Below are 12,459 nucleotides of genomic sequence, written 5' to 3'. Positions count from 1 at the left end.
GGTCAGCAGAGCTGCTGTAGAGCCATAGACACCAGGTCAGCAGAGCTGCTCTAGAGCCTAAGAACCAGGTCAGAAGAGTTGCTCTAGAGGCAGAGAACCAGGTCAGCAGAGCTGCTGTAGAGCCAGAGAACCAGGTCAGCAGAGCTGCTTTAGAGGGAGAGAACCAGGTCAGCAGATCTGCTTTAGAGCCAGAGAACCAGGTCAGCAGAGCTGCTTTAAAGGGAGAGAACCAGGTCAGCAGAGCTGCCGTAGAGCCAGAGAACCAGGTCAGCAGAGCTGCTTTAGAGGGAGAGAACCAGGTCAGCAGAGCTTCTTTAGCGCCAGAGACACCAGGTCAGCAGAGCTGCTTTAGTGCCTGAGAACCAGGTCAGCAGAGCTACTTTAGAGGGAGAGCACCAGGTCAGCTGACCTGCTCTAGAGCCAGAGAACCAGGTCAACAGAGCTGCTTCAAAGCCACAGAACCAGGTCAGCAGAGCAGCTATAGAGCCATAGAACCAGGTCAGCAGAGCTGCTTTAGAGCCATAGAACCAGGTCAGCAGAGTTGCTTTAGAGCCAGAGAACCAGGTCAGCAGAGCTGACTCACAGCCATACAACCAGGTCAGCAGAGCTGCTCTAGAGCCTAAGACCCAGGTCAACAGAGCGGCTCTAGAGCCAGAGAACCAGGTCAGCAGAGCTGCTGTAGAGCCATAGAAACCAGGTCAGCAGAGCTGCTTTAAAGGGAGAGAACCAGGTCAGCAGAGCTGAAGTAGAGCCAGAGAACCAGGTCAGCAGAGCTGCTTTAGAGGGAGAGAACCAGGTCAGCAGAGCTGCTTTAGCGCCAGAGACACCAGGTCAGCAGAGCTGCTTTAGTGCCTGAGAACCAGGTCAGCAGAGCTGCCGTAGAGCCAGAGAACCAGGTCAGCAGAGCTGCTTTAGAGGGAGAGAACCAGGTCAGCAGAGCTGCTTTAGCGCCAGAGACACCAGGTCAGCAGAGCTGCTTTAGTGCCTGAGAACCAGGTCAGCAGAGTTGCTTTTTGCCAGAGAACCAGGTCAGCAGAGCTGACTCACAGCCATACAACCAGGTCAGCAGAGCTGCTCTAGAGCCTAAGACCCAGGTCAACAGAGCGGCTCTAGAGCCATAGAAACCAGGTCAGCAGAGCTGCTCTAAAGCCTAAGAACCAGGTCAGCAGAGCTGCTTTAGAGTCAGAGAACCATGTAAGCAGAGCCGCTTTAGAGCCAGAGAACCAGATCAGCAGAACTGCTTGAGAACCAGGTCAGCAGAGCTGCTTTAGAGCCAGAGAACAAGGTCAGCAGAGCTGCTCTCGAGCCTAAGAACCAGGTCAGCAGAGCTGCTCTAGAGGCAGAGAACCAGTTCAGAGGAGATTCTTTACAGCCATAGAACCAGGTCAGCAGAGCTGCTCTAGAGCCAGAGAACCAGGTCAGAGGAGATTCTTTACAGCCATAGAACCAGGTCAGCAGAGCTGCTCTAGAGCCAGAGAACCAGGTCAGCAGAGCCCCTTTAGAGCCAGAGAACCAGGTCATCAGAACTGCTGTAGAGCCAGAGAACCAGGTCAGCAGAGCTGCTGTAGAGCCAGAGAAGTAGGTCAGGAGAGCGTCTTTAGAGCCACAGAACCAGGTCAGCAGAGCTGTTTTAGAGCCAGAGAACTACCAGGTCAGCAGAGCTGCTTTAGAGCCAGAAAACCAGGTCAGCAGAGCCGTTGTAGAGCCAGAGAACCAGGTCAGCAGAGCTGCTCTAGAGCCTAAGAACCAGGACAGCAGAGCTGCTCTACAGGCAGAGAACCAGGTCAGCAGAGCTGCTTTAGAGCCAGTGAAGCATGCCAGCAGATCTGCTTTAGAGCCAGAGAACCAGGTTAGCAGAGCTGCCGTAGAGCCAGAGAACCAGGTCAGCAGAGCTGCTTTAGAGGGAGAGAACCAGGTCAGCAGAGCTTCTTTAGCGCCAGAGACACCAGGTCAGCAGAGCTGCTTTAGTGCCTGAGAACCAGGTCAGCAGAGCTACTTTAGAGGGAGAGCACCAGGTCAGCTGACCTGCTCTAGAGCCAGAGAACCAGGTCAACAGAGCTGCTTCAAAGCCACAGAACCAGGTCAGCAGAGCAGCTATAGAGCCATAGAACCAGGTCAGCAGAGCTGCTTTAGAGCCATAGAACCAGGTCAGCAGAGTTGCTTTAGAGCCAGAGAACCAGGTCAGCAGAGCTGACTCACAGCCATACAACCAGGTCAGCAGAGCTGCTCTAGAGCCTAAGACCCAGGTCAACAGAGCGGCTCTAGAGCCAGAGAACCAGGTCAGCAGAGCTGCTGTAGAGCCATAGAAACCAGGTCAGCAGAGCTGCTTTAAAGGGAGAGAACCAGGTCAGCAGAGCTGAAGTAGAGCCAGAGAACCAGGTCAGCAGAGCTGCTTTAGAGGGAGAGAACCTGGTCAGCAGAGCTGCTTTAGCGCCAGAGACACCAGGTCAGCAGAGCTGCTTTAGTGCCTGAGAACCAGGTCAGCAGAGCTGCCGTAGAGCCAGAGAACCAGGTCAGCAGAGCTGCTTTAGAGGGAGAGAACCAGGTCAGCAGAGCTGCTTTAGCGCCAGAGACACCAGGTCAGCAGAGCTGCTTTAGTGCCTGAGAACCAGGTCAGCAGAGTTGCTTTAGAGCCAGAGAACCAGGTCAGCAGAGCTGACTCACAGCCATACAACCAGGTCAGCAGAGCTGCTCTAGAGCCTAAGACCCAGGTCAACAGAGTGGCTCTAGAGCCATAGAAACCAGGTCAGCAGAGCTGCTCTAAAGCCTAAGAACCAGGTCAGCAGAGCTGCTTTAGAGTCAGAGAACCATGTAAGCAGAGCCGCTTTAGAGCCAGAGAACCAGATCAGCAGAACTGCTTGAGAACCAGGTCAGCAGAGCTGCTTTAGAGCCAGAGAACAAGGTCAGCAGAGCTGCTCTCGAGCCTAAGAACCAGGTCAGCAGAGCTGCTCTAGAGGCAGAGAACCAGTTCAGAGGAGATTCTTTACAGCCATAGAACCAAGTCAGCAGAGCTGCTCTAGAGCCAGAGAACCAGGTCAGAGGAGATTCTTTACAGCCATAGAACCAGGTCAGCAGAGCTGCTCTAGAGCCAGAGAACCAGGTCAGCAGAGCCCCTTTAGAGCCAGAGAACCAGGTCATCAGAACTGCTGTAGAGCCAGACAACCAGGTCAGCAGAGCTGCTGTAGAGCCAGAGAAGTAGGTCAGGAGAGCGTCTTTAGAGCCACAGAACCAGGTCAGCAGAGCTGTTTTAGAGCCAGAGAACTACCAGGTCAGCAGAGCTGCTTTAGAGCCAGAAAACCAGGTCAGCAGAGCCGTTGTAGAGCCAGAGAACCAGGTCAGCAGAGCTGCTCTAGAGCCTAAGAACCAGGACAGCAGAGCTGCTCTACAGGCAGAGAACCAGGTCAGCAGAGCTGCTTTAGAGCCAGTGAAGCATGCCAGCAGATCTGCTTTAGAGCCAGAGAACCAGGTTAGCAGAGCTGCTCTAGAGCTAGAGAACCAGGTCAGCAGAGCTGCTTTAGAGCAACAGAACCAGGTCTGCAGAGCCATTGTAGAGCCAGAGAACCAGGTCAGCAGAGCTGGTTTAGAGCCACCGAATCAGGTCAGCAGAGCTGCTCTAGAGCCTAAGACCCAGGTCAACAGAGCTGCTCTAGAGTCAGAGAACCAGGTCAGCAGAGCTGCTGTAGAGCCATAGAAACCAGGTCAGCACAGCTGCTCTAGAGCCTAAGAACCAGGTCAGCAGAGCTGCTCAAGAGGCAGAGAACAAGGTCGGCAGAGCTGCCGTACAGCCAGAGAACCAGGTCAGCAGAGCTGCTTTAGAGGGGGAGAACCAGGTCAGCAGAGCTGCTTTAGAGCCAGAGAACCAGGTCAGCAGAGCTGCTTTAGAGGGAGAGAACCAGGTCAGCAGAGTTGCTTTAGAGTTAGAGAAACAGGTCAGCAGAGCTGCTTTAGAGCCATAGAAACCAGGTCAGCAGAGCTGCTCTAAAGGCAGAGAACCAGGTCAGCAGAGTCGTTATAGAGCCAGAGAACCAAGTCAGCAGAGCTGCTCTAGAGCCTAAGAACCAGGCCAGCAGGGCTGCTCTACAGCCAGAGAACAAGGTCAGCAGAGCTGCTTTAGAGCCAGAGAACCATGTTGGCAGAGCCGCTTTACAGCCATAGAACCAGGTCAGCAGAGCTGCTTTAGAGTCAGAGAACCAGGTAAGCAGAGCCGCTTTAGAGCCAGAGAACCAGGTCAGCAGAGCTGCTCTCGAGCCTAAGAACCAGGTCAGCAGAGCTGCTCTAGAGGCAGAGAACCAGTTCAGCAGAGCTGCTGTAGAGCCAGAGAACCAGGTCAGAGGAGATTCTCTACAGCCATAGAACCAGGTCAGCAGAGCTGCTCTAGAGACAGAGAACCAGGACTGCAGAGCTGCTTTAGAGCAACAGGACCAGGTCAGCAGAGCCATTGTAGAGCCAGAGAACCAGGTCAGCAGAGCTGCTTTAGAGCCATAGAACCAGGTCAGCAGAGCTGTTTTAGAGCCAGAGAACTACCAGGTCAGCAGAGCTGCTTTAGAGCCAGAGAACCAGGTCAGCAGAGCCGTTATAGAGCCAGAGAACCAGGTCAGCAGAGCTGCTCTAGAGCCTAAGAACCAGTACAGCAGAGCTGCTCTACAGGCAGAGAAAAAGGTCAGCAGAGCTGCTTTAGAGCCAGTGAACCATGCCAGCAGATCTGCTTTAGAGCCAGAGAACTAGGTTAGCAGAGCTGCTCTAGAGCCAGAGAACCAGGTCAGCGGAGCTGCTTTAGCGCAACAGAACCAGGTCAGCAGAGCCATTGTAGAGCCAGAGAACCAGGTCAGCAGAGCTGGTTTAGAGCCACCGAACCAGGTCAGAAGAGCTGCTTTAGAGCCAGAGAACCAAGTCAGCAGAGCTGCTTTAGAGCCAGAGAAACCAGGTCAGCAGAGCTGCTTTAGAGCCAAAGAACCAGGTCAGCAGAGCTGCTTTAGAGCCAGAGAACTCGGTCAACAGAGATTCTTCAAAGCCAGAGAACCAGGTCAGCAGAGCTGCTTTAGAGCCATAGAACCAGGTCAGCAGAGCTGCTTTAGAGCCAGTGACCCAGGTCAGCAGAGCTGCTTTAGAGCCAGAGAACCAGGTCAGCAGAGCTGCTCTAGAGCCTAAGACCCAGGTCAACAGAGCTGCTTTAGAGGGAGAGAACCAGGTCAGCAGAGTTGCTTTAGAGTCAGAGAAACAGGTCAGCAGAGCTGCTTTAGAGCCATAGAAACAAGGTCAGCAGAGCTGCTCTAAAGGCAGAGAACCAGGTCAGCAGAGTCGTTATAGAGCCAGAGAACCAAGTCAGCAGAGCTGCTCTAAAGCCTAAGAACAAGGCCAGCAGGGCTGCTCTACAGCCAGAGAACAAGATCAGCAGAGCTGCTTTAGAGCCAGAGAACCATGTCAGCAGAGCTGCTTTACAGCCATAGAACCAGGTCAGCAGAGCTGCTTTAGAGTCAGCGAACCAGATAAGCAGAGCCGCTTTAGAGCCAGAGAACCAGGTCAGCAGAGCTGCTCTCGAGCCTAAGAACCAGGTCAGCAGAGCTGCTCTAGAGGCAGAGAACCAGTTCAGCAGAGCTGCTGTAGAGCCATAGAAACCAGGTCAGCACAGCTGCTCTAGAGCCTAAGAACCAGGTCAGCAGAGCTGCTCTAGAGGCAGAGAACAAGGTCAGCAGAGTTGCCGTACAGCCAGAGAACCAGGTCAGCAGAGCTGCTTTAGAGGGGGAGAACCAGGTCAGCAGAGCTGCTCTAGAGGCAGAGAACAAGGTCAGCAGAGTTGCCGTACAGCCAGAGAACCAGGTCAGCAGAGCTGCTTTAGAGGGGGAGAACCAGGTCAGCAGAGCTGCTTTAGAGCCGGAGAACCAGGTCAGCAGAGCTGCTTTAGAGGGAGAGAACCAGGTCAGCAGAGTTGCTTTAGAGTTAGAGAAACAGGTCAGCAGAGCTGCTCTAGAGCCTAAGACCCAGGTCAACAGAGCTGCTCTAGAGTCAGAGAACCAGGTCAGCAGAGCTGCTGTAGAGCCATAGAAACCAGGTCAGCACAGCTGCTCTAGAGCCTAAGAACCAGGTCAGCAGAGCTGCTCTAGAGGCAGAGAACAAGGTCAGCAGAGTTGCCGTACAGCCATAGAAACCAGGTCAGCAGAGCTGCTCTAAAGGCAGAGAACCAGGTCAACAGAGTCGTTATAGAGCCAGAGAACCAAGTCAGCAGAGCTGCTCTAGAGCCTAAGAACCAGGCCAGCAGGGCTGCTCTACAGCCAGAGAACAAGGTCAGCAGAGCTGCTTTCGAGCCAGAGAACCATGTTGGCAGAGCCGCTTTACAGCCATAGAACCAGGTCAGCAGAGCTGCTTTAGAGTCAGAGAACCAGGTAAGCAGAGCCGCTTTAGAGCCAGAGAACCAGGTCAGCAGAGCTGCTCTCGAGCCTACGAACCAGGTCAGCAGAGCTGCTCTAGAGGCAGAGAACCAGTTCAGCAGAGCTGCTGTAGAGCCAGAGAACCAGGTCAGAGGAGATTCTTTACAGCCATAGAACCAGGTCAGCAGAGCTGCTCTAGAGACAGAGAACCAGGACTGCAGAGCTGCTTTAGAGCAACAGGACCAGGTCAGCAGAGCCATTGTAGAGCCAGAGAAGCAGGTCAGCAGAGCTGCTTTAGAGCCATAGAACCAGGTCAGCAGAGCTGTTTTAGAGCCAGAGAACTACCAGGTCAGCAGAGCTGCTTTAGAGCCAGAGAACCAGGTCAGCAGAGCCGTTATAGAGCCAGAGAACCAGGTCAGCAGAGCTGCTCTAGAGCCTAAGAACCAGTACAGCAGAGCTGCTCTACAGGCAGAGAACAAGGTCAGCAGAGCTGCTTTAGAGCCAGTGAACCATGCCAGCAGATCTGCTTTAGAGCCAGAGAACCAGGTTAGCAGAGCTACTCTAGAGCCAGAGAACCAGGTCAGCAGAACTGCTTGAGAACCAGGTCAGCAAAGCTGCTTTAGAGCCAGAGAACCAGGTCAGCAGAGCTGCTCTCGAGACTAAGAACCAGGTCAGCAGAGCTGCTCTAGAGGCAGAGAACCAGTTCAGCAGAGCTGCTGTAGAGCCAAAGAACCAGGTCAGAGGAGATTCTTTACAGCCATAGAACCAGGTCAGCAGAGCTGCTCTAGAGACAGAGAACCAGGACTGCAGAGCTGCTTTAGAGCAACCGTACCAGGTGAGCAGAGCCATTGTAGAGCCAGAGAACCAGGTCAGCAGAGCTGCTTTAGAGCCATAGAACAAGGTCAGAAGAGCTGCTTTAAAGCCAGAGAAACAGGTCAGCAGAGCTGCTCTAGAGCCAGAGAAACTAGGTCTGCAGGGCTGCTTTAGAGCCAGAGAAACCAAGTCAGCAGAGCTGCTTTAGAGCCAGAGAACCAGGTCAGCAGAGCTGCTCTAGAGCCAGAGAACCAGGTCGGCAGAGCTGCTCTAGAGCCAGAGAACCAGGTCTGCAGAGCTGTTTTAGAGCAACAGAACCAGGTCAGCATAGCCATTGTAGAGCCAGAGAACCAGGTCAGCAGAGCTGCTTTAGAGCCATAGAACCAGGTCAGAAGAGCTGCTTTAGAGCCAGAGAAACAGGTCAGCAGAGCTGCTCTAGACCCAGAGAAACTAGGTCTGCAGAGCTGCATTAGAGCCAGAGAAACCAAGTCAGCAGAGCTGTTTTAGAGCCAGAGAACCAGGTCAGCAGAGCTGCTTTAGAGGGAGAGAACCAGGTCAGCAGAGCTGCTCTAGAGCCAGAGAACCAGGTCAGCAGAGCTGCCTCACAGCCATAAAACCAGGTCAGCAGAGCTGCTCTAGAGGCAGAGAACCAGTTCAGCAGAGCTGCTGTAGAGCCAGAGAACCAGGTCAGAGGAGATTCTCTACAGCCATAGAACCAGGTCAGCAGAGCTGCTCTAGAGACAGAGAACCAGGACTGCAGAGCTGCTTTAGAGCAACAGGACCAGGTCAGCAGAGCCATTGTAGAGCCAGAGAACCAGGTCAGCAGAGCTGCTTTAGAGCCATAGAACCAGGTCAGCAGAGCTGTTTTAGAGCCAGAGAACTACCAGGTCAGCAGAGCTGCTCTAGAGCCTAAGAACCAGTACAGCAGAGCTGCTCTACAGGCAGAGAACAAGGTCAGCAGAGCTGCTTTAGAGCCAGTGAACCATGCCAGCAGATCTGCTTTAGAGCCAGAGAACCAGGTTAGCAGAGCTGCTCTAGAGCCAGAGAACCAGGTCAGCGGAGCTGCTTTAGCGCAACAGAACCAGGTCAGCAGAGCCATTGTAGAGCCAGAGAACCAGGTCAGCAGAGCTGGTTTAGAGCCACCGAACCAGGTCAGAAGAGCTGCTTTAGAGCCAGAGAACCAAGTCAGCAGAGCTGCTTTAGAGCCAGAGAAACCAGGTCAGCAGAGCTGCTTTAGAGCCAAAGAACCAGGTCAGCAGAGCTGCTTTAGAGCCAGAGAACTCGGTCAACAGAGATTCTTCAAAGCCAGAGAACCAGGTCAGCAGAGCTGCTTTAGAGCCATAGAACCAGGTCAGCAGAGCTGCTTTAGAGCCAGTGACCCAGGTCAGCAGAGCTGCTTTAGAGCCAGAGAACCAGGTCAGCAGAGCTGCTCTAGAGCCTAAGACCCAGGTCAACAGAGCTGCTTTAGAGGGAGAGAACCAGGTCAGCAGAGTTGCTTTAGAGTCAGAGAAACAGGTCAGCAGAGCTGCTTTAGAGCCATAGAAACAAGGTCAGCAGAGCTGCTCTAAAGGCAGAGAACCAGGTCAGCAGAGTCGTTATAGAGCCAGAGAACCAAGTCAGCAGAGCTGCTCTAAAGCCTAAGAACAAGGCCAGCAGGGCTGCTCTACAGCCAGAGAACAAGATCAGCAGAGCTGCTTTAGAGCCAGAGAACCATGTCAGCAGAGCTGCTTTACAGCCATAGAACCAGGTCAGCAGAGCTGCTTTAGAGTCAGCGAACCAGATAAGCAGAGCCGCTTTAGAGCCAGAGAACCAGGTCAGCAGAGCTGCTCTCGAGCCTAAGAACCAGGTCAGCAGAGCTGCTCTAGAGGCAGAGAACCAGTTCAGCAGAGCTGCTGTAGAGCCATAGAAACCAGGTCAGCACAGCTGCTCTAGAGCCTAAGAACCAGGTCAGCAGAGCTGCTCTAGAGGCAGAGAACAAGGTCAGCAGAGTTGCCGTACAGCCAGAGAACCAGGTCAGCAGAGCTGCTTTAGAGGGGGAGAACCAGGTCAGCAGAGCTGCTCTAGAGGCAGAGAACAAGGTCAGCAGAGTTGCCGTACAGCCAGAGAACCAGGTCAGCAGAGCTGCTTTAGAGGGGGAGAACCAGGTCAGCAGAGCTGCTTTAGAGCCGGAGAACCAGGTCAGCAGAGCTGCTTTAGAGGGAGAGAACCAGGTCAGCAGAGTTGCTTTAGAGTTAGAGAAACAGGTCAGCAGAGCTGCTCTAGAGCCTAAGACCCAGGTCAACAGAGCTGCTCTAGAGTCAGAGAACCAGGTCAGCAGAGCTGCTGTAGAGCCATAGAAACCAGGTCAGCACAGCTGCTCTAGAGCCTAAGAACCAGGTCAGCAGAGCTGCTCTAGAGGCAGAGAACAAGGTCAGCAGAGTTGCCGTACAGCCATAGAAACCAGGTCAGCAGAGCTGCTCTAAAGGCAGAGAACCAGGTCAACAGAGTCGTTATAGAGCCAGAGAACCAAGTCAGCAGAGCTGCTCTAGAGCCTAAGAACCAGGCCAGCAGGGCTGCTCTACAGCCAGAGAACAAGGTCAGCAGAGCTGCTTTCGAGCCAGAGAACCATGTTGGCAGAGCCGCTTTACAGCCATAGAACCAGGTCAGCATAGCTGCTTTAGAGTCAGAGAACCAGGTAAGCAGAGCCGCTTTAGAGCCAGAGAACCAGGTCAGCAGAGCTGCTCTCGAGCCTAAGAACCAGGTCAGCAGAGCTGCTCTAGAGGCAGAGAACCAGTTCAGCAGAGCTGCTGTAGAGCCAGAGAACCAGGTCAGAGGAGATTCTTTACAGCCATAGAGCCAGGTCAGCAGAGCTGCTCTAGAGACAGAGAACCAGGACTGCAGAGCTGCTTTAGAGCAACAGGACCAGGTCAGCAGAGCCATTGTAGAGCCAGAGAAGCAGGTCAGCAGAGCTGCTTTAGAGCCATAGAACCAGGTCAGCAGAGCTGTTTTAGAGCCAGAGAACTACCAGGTCAGCAGAGCTGCTTTAGAGCCAGAGAACCAGGTCAGCAGAGCCGTTATAGAGCCAGAGAACCAGGTCAGCAGAGCTGCTCTAGAGCCTAAGAACCAGTACAGCAGAGCTGCTCTACAGGCAGAGAACAAGGTCAGCAGAGCTGCTTTAGAGCCAGTGAACCATGCCAGCAGATCTGCTTTAGAGCCAGAGAACCAGGTTAGCAGAGCTACTCTAGAGCCAGAGAACCAGGTCAGCAGAACTGCTTGAGAACCAGGTCAGCAAAGCTGCTTTAGAGCCAGAGAACCAGGTCAGCAGAGCTGCTCTCGAGCCTAAGAACCAGGTCAGCAGAGCTGCTCTAGAGGCAGAGAACCAGTTCAGCAGAGCTGCTGTAGAGCCAAAGAACCAGGTCAGAGGAGATTCTTTACAGCCATAGAACCAGGTCAGCAGAGCTGCTCTAGAGACAGAGAACCAGGACTGCAGAGCTGCTTTAGAGCAACCGTACCAGGTGAGCAGAGCCATTGTAGAGCCAGAGAACCAGGTCAGCAGAGCTGCTTTAGAGCCATAGAACAAGGTCAGAAGAGCTGCTTTAAAGCCAGAGAAACAGGTCAGCAGAGCTGCTCTAGAGCCAGAGAAACTAGGTCTGCAGGGCTGCTTTAGAGCCAGAGAAACCAAGTCAGCAGAGCTGCTTTAGAGCCAGAGAACCTGGTCAGCAGAGCTGCTCTAGAGCCAGAGAACCAGGTCAGCAGAGCTGCTCTAGAGCCAGAGAACCAGGTCTGCAGAGCTGTTTTAGAGCAACAGAACCAGGTCAGCATAGCCATTGTAGAGCCAGAGAACCAGGTCAGCAGAGCTGCTTTAGAGCCATAGAACCAGGTCAGAAGAGCTGCTTTAGAGCCAGAGAAACAGGTCAGCAGAGCTGCTCTAGACCCAGAGAAACTAGGTCTGCAGAGCTGCATTAGAGCCAGAGAAACCAAGTCAGCAGAGCTGTTTTAGAGCCAGAGAACCAGGTCAGCAGAGCTGCTTTAGAGGGAGAGAACCAGGTCAGCAGAGCTGCTCTAGAGCCAGAGAACCAGGTCAGCAGAGCTGCCTCACAGCCATAAAACCAGGTCAGCAGAGCTGCTCTAGAGCCTAAGACCTAGGTCAGCAGAGCTGCTCCAGAGCCTAAGAACCAGGTCAGAAGAGCTGCTCTAGAGGCAGAGAACCAGGTCAGCAGAGCTGCCGTAGAGCTAGAGAACCAGGTCAGCAGAGCTGCTTTAGAGCCAGAGAACCAGGTCAGCAGAGCTGCTCTAGAGCCTAAGACCCAGGTCAACAGAGCTGCTCTAGAGTCAGAGAATCAGGTCAGCAGAGCTGCTGTAGAGCCATAGAAACCAGGTCAGCACAGCTGCTCTAGAGCCTAAGAACGAGGTCAGCAGAGCTGCTCTAGAGGCAGAGAACAAGGTCAGCAGAGCTGCCGTAGAGCCAGAGAACCAGGTCAGGAGAGTTGCTTTAGAGGGAGAGAACCAGGTCAGCAGAGCTGCTTTAGAGCCATAGAAACAAGGTCAGCAGAGCTGCTCTAAAGGCAGAGAACCAGGTCAGCAGAGTCGTTATAGAGCCAGAGAACCAAGTCAGCAGAGCTGCTCTAAAGCCTAAGAACAAGGCCAGCAGGGCTGCTCTACAGCCAGAGAACAAGATCGGCAGAGCTGCTTTAGAGCCAGAGTACCATGTCAGCAGAGCTGCTTTACAGCCATAGAACCAGGTCAGCAGAGCTGCTTTAGAGTCAGCGAACCAGATAAGCAGAGCAGCTTTAGAGCCAGAGAACCAGGTCAGCAGAGCTGCTCTCGAGCCTAAGAACCAGGTCAGCAGAGCTGCTCTAGAGGCAGAGAACCAGTTCAGCAGAGCTGCTGTAGAGCCAGAGAACAAGGTCAGAGGAGATTCTTTACAGCCATAGAACCAGGTCAGCAGAGCTGCTCTAGAGCCAGAGAACCATGTCAGCAGAGCCTCTTTAGAGCCAGAGAACCAGGTCATCAGAACTGCTGTAGAGCCACAGAAACAGGTCAGCAGAGCTGTTTTAGAGCCAGAGAACTACCAGGTCAGCAGAGCTGCTTTAGAGCCAGAGAACCAGGTCAGCAGAGCCATTGTAGAGCCAGAGAACCAGGTCAGCAGAGCTGCTCTAGAGCCTAAGAACCAGGACAGCAGAGCTGCTCTACAGGCAGAGAACCAGGTCAGCAGAGCTGCTTTAGAGCCAGTGAACCATGCCAGCAGATCTGCTTTAGAGCCGGAGAACCAGGTTAGCAGAGCTGCTCTAGAGCTAGAGAA

Source organism: Triturus cristatus, chromosome 1_1, assembly GCF_964204655.1.
Source record: "Triturus cristatus chromosome 1_1, aTriCri1.1, whole genome shotgun sequence".
Taxonomy (NCBI): Eukaryota; Metazoa; Chordata; class Amphibia; order Caudata; family Salamandridae; genus Triturus; species Triturus cristatus.
Note: the sequence above shows the minus strand (reverse complement) of the source record.